Source organism: Schistocerca cancellata, chromosome 1 (genome assembly GCF_023864275.1).
Source record: "Schistocerca cancellata isolate TAMUIC-IGC-003103 chromosome 1, iqSchCanc2.1, whole genome shotgun sequence".
Classification (NCBI taxonomy): domain Eukaryota; kingdom Metazoa; phylum Arthropoda; class Insecta; order Orthoptera; family Acrididae; genus Schistocerca; species Schistocerca cancellata.
In genome coordinates, this window is record NC_064626.1 from 237,825,478 (window position 1) to 237,839,383 (window position 13,906).

Below are 13,906 nucleotides of genomic sequence, written 5' to 3' on the forward strand. Positions count from 1 at the left end.
ATCCGCTCGATACAATGTGGAACGAGATTCGACCAAGAAATATGTTTCCAGTCATCAACAGTCTAATGTGGGTGTTGACGGATCCATGCGAGGCATAAAGCTTTGTGTCGTGCAGTCATCAAGGGCGAAAGCCCATGTTTATGATGTTTCAAAAAATCAAATGGCTCTAAGCACTATGGGACTTAACATCTGAGGTTATCAGTCCCCTAGAACTTAGAACTACTTAAACCTAACTAACCTAAGGACATCACACACTTGCATGCCCGAGGCAGGATTCGAACCTGCGACCGGAGCGGTCGCGCGGTTCCAGACTGAAGCGCCTAGAACCATTCGGCCACACCGCCCGGCGATTATGTTTCGTTGAATGGTTCGTACGTCGACACTTGTTGATGGCCCAGCATTGAAATCATCATCAGTTTGTTGAAGGGTTGCACTCCTGTAACGTTGAACGATTCTCTTCAGTCGTCGTTGGTCTCGTTCTTGCATTATCTTTTTCCGGCCGCAGCGATGTCGGATATTTGATGTTTTACCGGATTCCCGGTAGCTGCATGGTCAGCGCGACAGACTGTCAATCCAAAGGGCCCGGGTTCGATTCCCGGTTGGGTCGGAGATTTTCTCCGCTCAGGGACTGGGTGTTGTGTTGTCCTAATCATCATCATTTCATCCCCATCGACACGCAAGTCGCCGAAGTGGCGTCAAATCGAAAGACTTGCACCAGGCGAACGGTCTACCCAACGGGAGGCCCTCGTCACACGACATTTCATTTCACCGGATTCCTGATATTCACGCTACGCTCATGAAATGGTCGTACGGGAAAATTCCCACTTCATCGCTGCCTCGGAGATGCTGCGTCCCATCGCTCATGCGCCAGTTATAACACCACGTTTACAGTCACTTAAATCGTCATGACCTGCAATTGTAACAGCTGTAACCGATCTAAAAACAGCGCCAGTCACGTGTTGTATTATATAGGCGTTGCCGACCGCAGCGCCATATTCTGCCTGTTTACATGTGTCTGTATTTGAATACACATGCCTAGACCAGATTCTTTGGCGCTTTAGTGTACATGGGAAGGGTCCGCAGCTCGTGGTCGTGCGGTAGCGTTCTCGCTTCCCACGCCCGGGTTCCCGGGTTCGATTCCCGGCGGGGTCAGGGATTTTCTCTGCCTCGTGATGACTGGGTGTTGTGTGATGTCCTTAGGTTAGTTAGGTTTAAGTAGTTCTAAGTTCTAGGGGACTGATGACCATAGATGTTAAGTCCCATAGTGCTCAGAGCCATTTGAACCATTTGTACGTGGGAAGGTTTTAACGAAAAGCTTCACGATTAGTCGCTGGTGTGTGAGTCAGAGTGAGAGAATGTGGCATGTGAAAAATAGAACTGAAGGAGAATGGGAGATTAATTACATTAAATTAGCTGTCTGAAACTACACCCCTATAACAGGAAGTATGTGTACCTGACATTGTCAGCTGGAGAGCGGTCATGAATTCAGTGTAAAGATAGCTCCAGAAATGAATTTTTTACTGCCATATCGCATGTAGGTACACATGATTAATATTTTTGGCAGGGCTATGCCGCCATCTTCTGATCATCAGTGTACAGGTTATGAAATCCTACTGTGCGATAAACCGCACGTTGGTTTCTCTACCATCGTAACGGACTCATGATGAAGAAAGAGTAATACATTAAAAAACTATGTCTTCATGGCAACAGAGTCATACAGGAGTGGCACATGTGTCTTGAGTACGTAGCCGCCAGTCAACTGAGACACATGGAGCACTTCTTGATAAGCCACACCTTTATGACTCCTTGTTGCCATGAGGACACAGCTGTATTACTCTTTTTGCATCATGAGGCCTTTACGATGGTAGAAAAACAAACAAGCGGATTATCGCACAATACGATTTTATAACCTGTACACAAAGGATATCATGATGACAGCTTAGCCCTGCCGAAACTGGTATCCGGTGTACCTACATGCTATCATGGCATTAAGAACTTCATGTATGAAGCGTTCTTTACGATAAAAGAAGTCTTACCTGCAAATCTTCTTTCTCCTGACCAAAATAGCATCGGATCACGATGCTAAGGTGGGCGTTTCCGCCAGAATGAGTGATATAGAATGGAAGATGGAAGAGCACAGACGAGTAACAGACAATCAGTATATTAATGGAATAATTGTATATTGAAATTTTGGAAACAATAGAATGCTAGGTAGCCTTGTTACAACATGGAACGACATCGATACACAATTCTGGATTACTCATCAGATAGCTATTTCTCTGTAGGAGAAAGAGTCGAAGAAGAAATAAAAGATCGTTTATCCCCTAGATTGTTCTACGTACTGCAGCTTGAGAAACCCCCAGAAGTAACGTACACGAGATGTGGTGGTTGGCCGTGAGAGAAGCGAGATATGAATATACAAAGGGCAGTAAGTACTGCATTTCTTAGTCCATCACCACCGATGTGTGTGTGTTGCGCAGACAGCTCGTAACGCTATCTATCAAGTTGCGTGCTCGCATAATTACGGCAGGCGATGTCGGTGCGTGCATGATGTTGCATCGCGACCGAATTTCCGACGATGTGATGCAAAACCATTTCATGTTAGGATGGCTACGACTACCACACTAACGCCCGACACGATTCTGCGTAGGAATTATCCGTCAAAAAGCTGCGCCTGAGTGATGCTCAGAGCAACACTCTCTGTGATTTTATTGTCTCAGAGGAAGCACAGTGAAGTGCATACTCCGAGAAAAAGTAGTTTCTGTAGCCAGTCTGGCCGCGGGGGCGGAAGGGGGGGGGGACGGCACCGATTGTTCCTGCGGCTTTTCGGCCACAGCGGCACTTAACGCTGGACATCTCGTGACTGTAAAATGTAACAATATTGTACCAGTAGCCGTTACTCTGATATTGTTTCATTAGGCAACGAGTTTCGACGTTCCACTCACGTCACCTACAGACCTATCGCATGAATGACACCAAGTAGCACTCGTGCATGCGTGCATGTATAAGACCAGGCACCAGTAATCGTATTTGGTTCCGCCGATATCTGAATTTCATGAGCATGTGTGCTCTTCACGCATGTGACCGCAACTGGTGCCCTGTCTTATTCATACACGAGTGCTACTTGGTGTCATTCATGCGACAGCCCTGAACATGACGTGATTGGAACGTCGAAACTGGCTGCCTAATAAAACGATATCGAAGTAAAGAGTGTTGGTACAGTATTATTACATTTTATTGACCAGCCGCTGCCCAATGCTCCTGAGCCCGATATGGAGTTACATTTCCTGTGCCGATGGAGCGCTAGCCCCTCTAGAAAAAGGTCTCCTTCCACTCTGATGTTCCTATGTCGAGAGTTTGAATACAGTGATTGGTTCTTTACCAGTTTGTGCCATCTTGTGGCTTTCTAAAATTAATTGTTTGCTAATATTAAAATTACATTCTCCCACCTTCCGAAGGTCTTGCCCCTAGGTGAGACAGTGTGTTCAGAAGGCCGAGAAAATTGATAATTTTATATAAATTTGCCTATTAAGTTTTCCGACTAATAAAATGTTGATTCAATCGGCCGTGCTCGCTATCATTGAATTTGCAATTGTTAGGGAAAGAAACGTAAGTGGATGTGTAAGAGAGAAACTGTGAACCAATGACTTCCCTTTATTTTTTGTTTCTTGGTTGTCTATTTTACACATAATCAGAAATGTACTTCATTCAGTTTATTCCATCGCGTTTTCTCTGCCCTTACAGAGTATAAACTACTTTTTTAAGTAATCAAATCAGTTGATCGCGTAACTTCTGCACTTGTATGGTTCAAATAGTTCAAATGGCTCTGAGCACTATGGGACTTAACATCTGAGGTCATTAGTCCCCTAGAACTTAGAACTACTTAAACCTAAGTAACCTAAGGACATCACACACATCCATGCCCGAGGCAGGATTCGAACCTGCGACTGTAGCGGTCACGCGGTTCCAGGCTGACGCGCCTAGAACCGCTCGGCCACACCGGCCGGCTAGCACTTTTATGCAACCAAAGCAATTACTACAAGTACAGTTTACATCATTGTTGTTATTTTGTACTCAAAAGAACGCTCTCCATATGATCAAAGACAATTTTTTCCTGTTATCGTTGTTGTGTTCTTCAGTTCGAAGACTGGTTTGATGCAGCTCTCCATGCTACTCTGTACTGTGCAAGTCTCTTCATCTCCGAATAACTATTACTACTTACATCCTTCTGAATCTGTTTAGTGTATTCATCTCTTGGTCTCCCTCTACGATTTTCACCCTCCACGCTGCCCTCTAATACTAAACTGGTGATCGCTTGATGCCTCAGAACATGTCCTACCAACTGATTCCTTCTTCTAGTCAAGTTGTGCCACAGACTTCTCCCCAATTCTGTTCAATACCTCCTCATTAGTTATGTGATCTACCCATCTAATCTCCAGCATTCTTTTGTAGTAACACATTTGTAAAGCCTCTATTCGCTTTCTGTCTTAACTATTTATCAACCATGTTTCACTTCCATACATGGCTACACCCGATAAAAATACTTTCAGAAAACACTTTCCAGCTCTTAAATCTACAGGATGGGGCAAGTAAAAGTGACCTAGTCGAGTGGATGCGATTGGACGCATAAAATCACCCCCCCCCCTATAATTACTTCCAACGGGGTGGAGAAAATGCTTACACCGCTGGCCAAACAATGGAGCACATTCACTGCTGACAGAGTTGTTAGCAGAGGTCAGACTGGTCGCTGCCTTAGCTGACCACCCAAATCAGCAGATCTGTCAGTGTGTGATTACTTTGTGTGGGGAGCTCTCAAGTCTAAGGTATATCGCAACAGCCCTCACAGTCTTCCAGAACTGCAGTAGAACATTTCGGATGATAACCGCAGCAATGCGAGCAATCCAGCTTCGATCTGCTTGTAGCAACTTGCTGACCAGGGCTCAAAAGTGCCAAGATATAAATGGAAATCACTTTCAACATTTGCTACAGTCGGGTTAGTACTGTATTTCCTTTTCTCTGATGTGTTTCTTTGTACCCAGGAACTCTGTTCTTTGGGCCACTTTTATTTGCCCCACCCTATATATTCAATGTTAACAAATTTCTCTTCTTTAGAAACGCTTTTCTTGCCATTGCCAGTCTATATTTTATACCCTCTTTACTTCGGCCATCATCAGTTATTTTGCTGCTCATTCCCTCAGCATCACCTGATTCAATTCGGCTACATTCCATTACCCTTGTTTTGCTTCTTTTGATGTTCATCTTATATCCTCCTTTCAAGACACTGCCCATTCCGTTCAACTGCTCCTCCAAGTCCTCTGCTCTCACTGACATAATTACAATGTCATTGGTAAACGTGATAACTTTTATTTCTTCTTCCTGAACTTTAATTGTTTCTCCAAATGTTTCTTTGTTTTCCTCTATTGCTTGCTCAGAATACAGATTGAATAACATCAGGGATAGGCTACAACCATGTCTCACCCCTTTCTCACTCACTGCTGCCTTTTCATGCCCCTCGTCTCTTGTAACTGCTATCTGGTTTCTGTACAAGTTGTAATTAGCCACTTAGCTTCCTGTTATTACTGATAAGTGCGAAAGCTGTGTATGTAAAACGAAAACATGTTTTATATAAGTTCGATGATGTATTGAAGCCATGTTTGATATATTTTTGCTTTGCAGATTTTTTTATTTTACTCTTTTTTTCGAGGAAATTGGTTTTCTAGCGCTGTGTGATAAATTTGTATTGCTTCCTTTATTTTTACTGCAGCATCCCTCTATGTCACATTACAAATTAAAAATTTTCGAATAAGACCTGAATTAAACATTGACAATTCCAGTTTTGCTGTAAATACTGTTTACTTATAAGTAACACACAGGTGGATAGCTATGTAGAACAAAAATGTTGTGTGTGTTTCCTGGCCCACTCTAAGACTCTAGACGGTTCATTGGGTCCGGTTTTTAGGGAAACCTAATAAGACACTGATCTTATGCAAAGAAAATGTTCGTTACTAAGTAACGCCAGTTAGGTATGCAACACACCTAACACACAGGTAATGCAGGCACGACGTTAACTGACCAAAGCTACCAGCAAACTACCGTAGTCCACGGTTAGTTATTGTAGTCTACGGTAGCTTACGGTACTTTTACAACTCTAGTTGTTAGTGACCAAGAAAGTTGTTCTGCAGTGCGATAAGCTTTGAAGCGAAATAAGAGTTTCAGACCTTCGAAAAACCAACACGATGTCGAGAGTATGTAGGCAATGTGCTGGAGCGCTATCCCCCCACCATCCACATCGATCTGGGTGTCGAGCCTGGCGAGGAGCCGCCAGGGGGCGCGCGTCGGCTGATGGACACGGGGGCATTTGCGATGCGCGCGGCGGTACGCGGCCCTTGCCCGTTCGCTGCCGGCAGGGTTCGCGCGAGCCGCGCCGTCGTAGCGACGCGGCGCCCACTAATTGCACGACAGGCCAATAAATAAGTCGCTCGCCGGCCAAGCCGCTATTGGATTCCTCGCCGAGGCCCCGCACCGCGCGTTACAGACAAAAAAGGCCCCTCGGGACGGCGGCCGCCTCGGACACACCTAGCGCCGGGCAGCCCTCGTAGGAGGCGGCGCGTCACCCGCTCACGTATTCATTCCTCAGCATTCGCTCCGCTCGCGCCGAGGCGAGGCGGCCTCTGCCCGACAACTTGCCGACAGCCACTCTGCTACTCCTCACAGCGTTCTTGTTCCACAACCGTTTCCTCAAGGCGTTACGTGCCAATCACATGATGTACACTACCAATCTCGTTTCCATACAGACTGACCCAAGAAAACCTCTCACATTGCAAAGGGTAATAAGCAAAAAGAACTCTAGAACGAAACTTGTTTATTCAGCAGCGTATAAAGACGGCGGAAGTATCACGTACACGCGGTATAAAAGTCCAGTGCATTGCCGGAGCTGTCATCTGTACTCAGGTAATTCATATGAGATGGTATCCGACGTGATTATGGCCAGACGACGGGAACTGACAGACTGTGACTGTGGTATGGTAGTTTCAGCTAAATGCCTGGGACATTCCGCTTCGGAAATCTGTAGGGAATTCAATATTTCGACATTCACAGAGTCAAGAGTGTGGCGAGGATGTCACATTTCAGGCATTGCCTGACACCACGGACGACGCAGTAGCCGATGGCGTTCACTTAACGACCGAGAGCAGCGGCGTAGAGGTGTCAGTGCTAACAGATAAGCAACTCTGCCTGAAATAACCGCAGAAATCAATGTGGGTCGCACGTATCCGTAAGGACAGTGCGCCGAAATTTGGCGTTAATGGGCTATGGCAACAGCTGTTGCTAAAAGCACTACATGGACTGCAGCGCCTCTCCTGGGCTCGTGACCATATCAGTTGGACCCTTGATGACTGGAAACCCATGGCCTGGTCAGACTAGGCCCGATTTGAGCTGGTATGAGCTGATGATAGCTTTAGAGTGTGGCGCAGACTCCATGTAACCATGGACCCAAGTTGTCAACAGGGCACTGTGCGAGCTGGTAGTCCAAAATGATTTGTGTTGTGTTTACATGGAATGGACTGCGTCCTCTGGTCCGATTGAAGCTGTTATTGACAGTAGAAGGTTATGTTCGGCTACTTGGAGACCATTTGCAGCCATTCACCAACCTCATGTTCCGAAACAACGATGAAATTTTTATAAATGACAACGCTCCATGTCATCGGACCATAATTGTTCGAAATTGGTTTGAAGAACATTGTAGACAATTCGAGAGAATAATTTGCCCACCCTAACTACCCAACACAGGAACGTAAATGAGAGGTCAGTTCGCACACAGAATCCTGCACCGACAACACTTTCGTAATTATGTACGGCTATAGAGCCAGCATGGCTCAATACTTCTGCAGGGGACATCCAACGGTTTGTGGACTCCATGCCACGTCGAGTTGCTGCACAATGCCGGGAGAAAGGAGGTTCAACACGATATTAGGAGGTCTCCCACTCTTGTCGCATCTGTGTACAATAGCTGTGACTACCATTTGTAATGACTATGGTTTGAAAGCAGTTATAAGAGTCGAGGGACATGAAAGGGAAGCAGTGGTTAAGAAGGGAGTAAGACAGGGTTGTAGCCTCTCCCCGATGTTATTCAATCTGTATATTGAGCAAGCAGTAAAGGAAACAAAAGAAAAATTCGGAGTAGGTATTAAAATCCATGGAGAAGAAATAAAAACGTTGAGGTTCGCCGATGACATTGTAATTCTGTCAGAGACAGCAAAGGACTTGGAAGAGCAGTTGAACGGAATGGATGGTGTCTTGAAGGGAGGATATAAGATGAACATCAACAAAAGCAAAACGAGGATAATGGAATGTAGTCGAATTAAGTCGGGTGATGTTGAGGGTATTAGATTAGGAAATGAGACACTTAAAGTAGTAAAGGAGTTTTGCTATTTGGGGAGCAAAATAACTGATGATGGTCGAAGTAGAGAGGATATAAAATGTAGACTGGCAATGGCAAGGAAAGCGTTTTTGAAAAAGAGAAATTTGTTAACATCGAGTATAGATTTAAGTGTCAGGAAGTCATTTCTGAAAGTATTTGTATGGAGTGTAGCCATGTATGGAAGTGAAACATGGACGGTAAATAGTTTGGACAAGAAGAGAATAGAAGCTTTCGAAATGTGGTGCTACAGAAGAATGCTGAAGATTAGATGGGTAGATCACATAACTAATGAGGAAGTATTGAATAGGATTGGGGAGAAGTTTGTGGCACAACTTGACCAGAAGAAGGGATCGGTTGGTAGGACATGTTCTGAGGCATCAAGGGATCACCAATTTAGTATTGGAGGGCAGCGTGGAGGGTAAAAATCGTAGGGGGAGACCAAGAGATGAATACACTAAGCAGATTCAGAAGGATGTAGGTTGCAGTAGGTACTGGGAGATGAAGAAGCTTGCACAGGATAGAGTAGCATGGAGAGCTGCATCAAACCAGTCTCAGGACTGAAGACCATAACAACAACAACAATGGTTTGAAAATGCTACGGTGTCAGTTGCGTGCAGTACAAATGTTCAAATGTGTGTGAATTCTAAGTGACCAGGTCATTGGCCCCTAGACTTGCACACTACTGAAAATAACAACAACACACACACTCATGCCCGAGCTCGTTCGACCTATACTTGAGTATTGCTCATCAGTGTGGGATCCGTACCAGATCGGGTTGACGGAGGAGATAGAGAAGATCCAAAGAAGAGCGGCGCGTTTCGTCACAGGGTTATTTGGTAACCGTGATAGCGTTACGGAGATGTTTAACAAACTCAAGTGGCAGACTCTGCAAGAGAGGCGCTCTGCATCGCGGTGTAGCTTGCTCGCCAGGTTTCGAGAGGGTGCGTTTCTGGATGAGGTATCGAATATATTGCTTCCCCCTACTTATACCTCCCGAGGAGATCACGAATGTAAAATTAGAGAGATTAGAGCGCGCACAGAGGCTTTCAGACAGTCGTTCTTCCCGCGAACCATACGCGACTGGAACAGGAAAGGGAGGTAATTACAGTGGTACGTAAAGTGCCCTCCGCCAAACACCGTTGGGTGGCTTGCGGAGTATAAATGTAGATGTAGATGTAGATGTAGAGGGAGGACTCGAACCTCCGGCGGGAAGGGCCACGCAGTCCGTGACATGATGCCTCAAGCCGCGCGGCCATTCCGCACGGTTGCTTGCAATACACATTTTAAGAATATATCTGAAATCTATCATCAACCGTTGGCTACTATCTAGTGAAATAGCTGCTATCTCCACTTGAATTACAGTCTTGAGGTCGGCAAGGCTGTGGGGCCGATATGTGCAAACCTTAACTTTAAGGTGACGAACGGCGCGGCCAAGTAACATCCCCCACCGAACGACATCAGTTTTCCAGGAAACGGATCTGTGAGTACTCTCACGGACACTCCAGCTGTACGCGCTGTAACACCGTCTTGTCGAAACAACTCACCATGGTTATCAAGTCCTCAATTCAAAACTTCAGTCCGTAAGAATTTCTCAAAGAAGACAACGTAACGGTGGAACATGGCATAAATCTTCAAAAAAACTATAGACTAATAATATTATTTCTGTAAACTAATTAACCTTAGAGACCAATGTAGATATTTCTGTGTTACTTACCATGTAACTGAAATTTGTTTTAAGTTTCTAAGAGGTTGTAATCGAGATGGTATGTTTGGACTGGCTGTATGTGTGTCGCCGAATGCCAACATCTTAAAAAAAAAAAAAAAAAAAAAAAGGTGGTTTGTGCATCACACTATCGTTTCCTACTAAAATTCAGAGAACGTACATTTCTAGAAGAGTCAACCAAATATATTGCTCCCTCCTACATATGCCTCACGAACAGACTTCGAAAGTAAAATTAAACAGATTCGAACTCACACGAAGACCTACCAATAGTCGTTCTTCCTGCCCACCATTCACGACTGCTACAGGGAAGTTGGGATGTGCCAGTGGGACACAAACCAGAGCCATCATATCGCGGCTCGCGGAGTAGAAATATAGATGGTGGTACTGCAGGAAATCGGCTGTGACCTCTCAAAGGAACCATCAACACTTCAACCAAAATAACTTAGGGAAACAATTTCAGTATCAGCACCATCGAGAGTGATTGGTTGATTCGGGGAGGGGACAAACAGCGAGGTCATCGGTCCCAATCGAGAGAGGATTTGAGTCCTGATAACAACTGAAGGTCCGATATCATAACCACGGTAGCCTTTCTTTCGAGCGTTTAGAAGACTAGAAAGCAGGAAGGAAGAGTGGAGTAGTTGCCTCCCTCACCGAGACGGGTACTGAATCATGCTGCTCCATAACCAGTCCATCGTCGCGTGTTTTTCACGGTAGTTTTCTTTCCTGCTTAATATAATCCATCTAGTTTTGTTTGCACTGATTGATCTATGGACAGAAAAGTAAGAGCTAAGTACCCTACGATGGCCGTCACCCCTGAGTAAGTTAATCTCTCGATGTCCCGGCTTTAGCCTAAACAACGAGCTTCAGTTAAGTACGCAACGAGCAATTTTGAGTGGTAGTCAGCTTTTACTTAAGAAAGTAGCCATGATTTTCATAGTCAAGGAAAAATCTGATGGTAATTCTGTGTGGATGATGCGGCATTTCTAACAATGGGCCAGGTAGTTGAATGGTCGAAGTACACCATTTCCTGGAATCATTTTACAGATACAGAAAACGAAAGTTTTGAACTCTCCCGATGTGTTTCTGAGCTCTAAGGCTTTGTCATTTCAGATCCGTGAACTTCATTGCAGTAAAACCTCAATAGCAGGGCAAAATGTTCTGTCAGTTCAGATCTCTGCACTTCACTGTAGTCAACCTTTGTGGTATGGCAAAAGCACAACATAGAGACCGTGTAATGTTCATTTTGGTCGCAGCAGAATATGTCTTTTATATCTAAGGGGATATAGCTATTGGGTTTTGAAAAAGAGAGTTATAAAAGAAGCGTTAGAACATTTTGAATAGTATTGGTTATGTCGTCGGCTTTTCAACTAGTCTGAAATATGGTGAAATCATTTGTCTTATGCCGTATGTCTAGACGATTATTTTAAAATTTAGGTTTTTCATATTGACAGACTGTCCTTCGATCAAAACCGTTTTCATCTCACTTTCGTTTTTCTCTAATTTGTTATAATGCTCCAGATTCAATGACTACATTTTGTCACTTTTGATGAGAGAGAGGTGGAGCGGGCTGGAGAATGATGGTTCTTGTAAACTGGTGGTCAACAGTAAAAAATTAAGCCAGTTAGTCTTATTTTATTATTTAAGGCCTGCTTTGTTACATTTCCAGCTGATTCACGGTATTATACGTGTAATTTTAAAACGATGCTCAGATCATTAGATACTGTTTGTTGTTTGTTTCATCATATATAACGAATATATTCGCGATATTCCAGTTTCTAAATTGTTAGCAAAGTTGTAAATCCAGGGGAATCTTCATTTTAGCACCGCTGAAAACTTAATGTTGGTTACGTAATTGAAACGAAACAGTGTGAGAGTCACCCACAAGTAAATACACAAACACACTCATACATGTACAATTTTCAGCGTTTCATTTTAAAATGCGGCCGCTTAGGGAACTCGCCAACTGGAATAAAAAGAAAGCCGGAGACATTTCCGTCTGGTTTTCCGAGTGGCTTGACATTTTTTTGAGAACACTGTCATCGAGAAAATTAGGAAGTTGAATTTAATAATTTGAGTTCCACCCTCTCCTGAAAGAAATTGCATTTGGCAAAAAAAGTGGCTGTTTCGTGCGCAATTTTTGCTCCTTTGTGTACGTTCCGCTGTCTCTTATTATTTAAACTGCTTCTTTGTTTCCTCCATAATGGGGCATCCCTGCAGGGGTGTCCACCCCGCCACCGCTTCATGCACGCACCCTACCCCCAACCTCCCTCCACCGCCGCCTCCCCCCTTTTACTCATACACGTGTCCTCACTCGCCAGCAACCGCAGACCGGGCGCACATGCTCATGGAGCAAATGCATTAAATGAGGAATACACGCGCGCCGTAATAAAACATGATGAAAACGGTGTTTTTGTCGTAATAGTGGCAGCTAACTGGGGAGGAAGACACAAAGGCGGTCGGCTTAGCCGCGGCTTTATTTCCTGTCCGCTCGCACATAAGGGACTCGCCCCTGCCGTCTTATAGAAGGAGTGGGCGTGCTTTTTGTGATAATCCCGCCTTGTATTCTTTTATATCAGCGCCATACGTATGCTAAAAGAGCAGGTTTGTACTTCCGTACAGTTGCGACACTGACGCAAAAATTATAGTGGTTGTGAAGTCGCGTGCTTTTCTTCATTTTTTTTTTTTTTTTTATCAAGAGCGTTCCTCTACATAAGCTACACGTGATACTTAATATATTACAGTGACATTCGAAAAGAAAAAGAAAAAAAGATAAGAAATCGCAAATACTTTATCATTTGATAAGTTATTAAGCTCTAGCGCAGAATGTCTGTCCCTTGAGTAATTCAATCTGAAATCTAAACATATGTTATCAAAAATATGCTACGTATGGCACCACACTGATATAGTGTCGTGATAATTTGTATCAGATTGTTTTCTTTCATTGTGTGGCATTTCATGCCACAGGCTAAAGAAATTATGGAGAAAGAGATGGCTATGTTAGTGACTATAACTTTATGAGCGTTTAGTCTAGACTACTTGCGGTTTTTAATGTATACACCCAGTCAAAATTGTATTTCATTCATCAAGAACTGTTCTCATTGAAACCCGAACCTCAGTTGTCTGTCCTATTCCTTTTATCAAAATCTTATACGTCTTACTGTTAGCAGCACAACGTAAAGCGAGCTTGCTGCCCATCTGATGCTTGACTGATTCACCACACTGACCTTCGAAAACCATTTCTGCAGAAAGGCGTCAGCCCGCATCTCGTGGTCGTGCGGTAGCGTTCTCGCTTCCCACGCCCGGGTTCCCGGGTTCGATTCCCGGCGGGGTCAGGGATTTTCTCTGCCTCGTGATGGCTGGGTGTTGTGTGCTGTCCTTAGCTTAGTTAGGTTTAAGTAGTTCTAAGTTCTAGGGGACTGATGACCATAGATGTTAAGTCCCATAGTGCTCAGAAGCCAAGCCAGAAAGGCGTCAGCTAGAAGCTGCTAAAAACGTCTCTTTTCATTCCACGGAAAAGTCCAACAGACTCCTTGATTTACGGAGATACGAGAAACTTCTTTAAACTTTCTTTTACGTTTAGACCTTTTTCCATGTAGTATTGTAATTGCTGATTCATTTGCTTGACATCCATTCTCATCAGCTGTATCCCCTCTTCCCATAATTGCTATTTTATTGTTTCTGCCTATGGCCTTGATTTCTCTTTACTATTATTTGTACAATTAATGGTTCAAATGGCTCTGAGCACTATGGGACTTAACTTCTAA